The following is a 2334-nucleotide window of genomic DNA, read 5'->3' as shown; positions in this document are numbered from 1 at the left end:
AAAACTTAAACAAAATAATAATATTAAATGCTGACCAATACTTAATTATATAACTTTTTTATATACTAAAAATATAATTTAATATAACAAGCAAAATGTAATTTGTTTTGTCATATGACAGTTATGCATGGATACATTTATATTCATAAATGCAGTGAAACATCTCAATTATCAGTCAATCGATGAATTAATGGATACATTAATTAAATAATTAAATTTTATATACTGACAACAATAATAAAAATGAATAAATGAGTAAAAGAACAAATAAAAGTAACCATCACAATAAACAAATGCATTATACAAGTCAACAACACATGAAACAAAGCTTTATTCAAACTACAAGCATGTATTTACAGCCGCTGAACACCACATCATGCCGACTCAACACAGCGGTTCCCATTCTGCAGCTTTATTCTGCTGAATTCACCAGAGGGGACTGTGCCTTCTTCCCAGAGCTTGTTGTGCTGCGCTTCACAATCTGAGGCAATAAGGACAGGTGGAGAGATCGAGGGTCTCGTAAAGGCAGGTGGAGAGATGGAGGGACTCATAAGGGCAGGTGGAGAGATGGAGGGACTCATCCATGGCACCACTTCCAGGATGCACCTCTTGGCTCCTCATCCTCAGTGCTCACACCAGTCTGCAGACATTTCAGATCCTACAAAAATGCACAAACATTATACAAAAGCAGTCATTTTAACACAATGTCATTTGATTTATCTATTAAAAATAACCTTACTTTATATTTGAGTAAAATCCCTAAAACAAATGCTGCCATCATCTTTCCTTGCAGGTCCTGCTCCACCACAAAAGCTATGCAGCAAATGCACAGAAATCAAGAATCAGAAAAGTGTTGTAATGTCTCTACTTGAATTTACAATAATTAAAATAAACTACAAATTAAGATTGAATAGATTTTGATATCCATTTCTGTAGTATACTCACCCAAAGCCTTTGATGACAGCATTCAGCATCATGAGCCTCTCTCCACCGGATAAACACACGCGTGTTCTTCTGTCCTTGTAACATACAGACAAGATTCACATTACGAGCTCAACACTGAATTTACATGCTGAGGTTAATGTGTTAACTCACTTTTAATCCAACTTAAATGTTCCTTAATATATCAACACTAATAAGGGACAAATTAAATATAACATATTTAGTTACTTTATAGATTTATTTATTTACCGTATTTACAGCACATTTGTCTAATGTAAGTAGTGTTGACAACAGTGAATTATCCTTCATAATAGCACACATAACGTTACATCACTCAGATGTATTTTTCATGTTGGGATGTGCTCATCTGCAATACTTAAACAATATTTTCATTTCAGATGTAAATATACATTTTAAATAAGCGTGTTTAAGATGTAACGTTATATGGTTATGTAAATCCATTTTAGAAACTTACGTGTAACGTTAGCCTACTTACTGGAGCTCCCCTGTTTAACTAACTAATAAAACATGTGTTTACAGCAAAATCACAACTATACTATACTGTCTAAGTCCTTTAGACCTTCAACAGTTAAAACGTTTACTCTATAACGTTAGTAGTTTAACACATACGATTTAAACACAAGGAACCGTGTTTACTCACATTTGAAAACCCCCTACTTCGCTGATCTCCGCGATGTTGATAATGACGAATGCTCTCCCGTGGCCTCCTGGGATAGAAGAGTATCCATCGGATGAACACTCAAAAATCTTGGCGAAAGCAGGAGATCATCCGGGAACTTCTCGCCTACTCTTTTATGAGTACTGAGGTTTTGGACATACTACTCCTTTCAAATACTGTTTTCCCCTACGATATAGTACGAAAGTAGGAATATTCGGACGTACTATAAGTATACGTATGCCCGAATCTCTCGATAATTAGTACGTCACTCTGGTAATTCTCGCCTACTCCTTTTGGATAGTAAGGATTCAGACATACTTATTCACTCGCCTACTGCTTTTTACCTACTATATAGTAGGGAAGTATGCGGTTTCGGACGCAGCCTTAGACCTGAGTGCAAAAATGGAGGCTCTAGCCCCTTCCAGAGCTGAGATATGGAAACTAAAAAATTCGGCCCGAAAAAAAAAACGACAGTGGTACCCCTTACGTTTTTTTTTTTCGGGCGAAAAATTAAGTTTCTCCAATCTTCCCAAAACTCTGGATTCTGGTAGAGGGCCATGAGACTTGGACCTGAGTGCAAAAATGGAGGCTCTAGCCCCTTCCAGAGCTGAGATATCGAAACTCAAAAATTTGACCCGAAAAAAAAAAACGGCAGTGGTACCCCTTACGTTTTTTTTTTTTTTGGCGAAAAATTAAGTTTCTCCAATCTTCCC

The 2334-nt window shown here is 36.4% G+C and overlaps 1 long non-coding RNA gene across 1 annotated transcript; it reads right to left on the bottom strand.

Annotated features, from left to right (window-relative positions):
- Nucleotides 1-298: 298 nt before the first annotated feature.
- On the bottom strand, nt 299-1091 carry LOC148970520 (uncharacterized). Its single transcript, XR_016148246.1, has 3 exons — nt 946-1091; nt 740-813; nt 299-658 (listed from the first exon to the last, which is right to left on the bottom strand). It is a non-coding gene; the product is annotated as an uncharacterized LOC148970520 (long non-coding RNA).
- Nucleotides 1092-2334: the final 1243 nt, after the last annotated feature.

Source organism: Pimephales promelas, chromosome 20, assembly GCF_988280905.1.
Source record: "Pimephales promelas chromosome 20, fPimPro1.hap1.1, whole genome shotgun sequence".
Taxonomy (NCBI): domain Eukaryota; kingdom Metazoa; phylum Chordata; class Actinopteri; order Cypriniformes; family Leuciscidae; genus Pimephales; species Pimephales promelas.
This window is presented reverse-complemented; position numbering and strand designations above follow the sequence as displayed.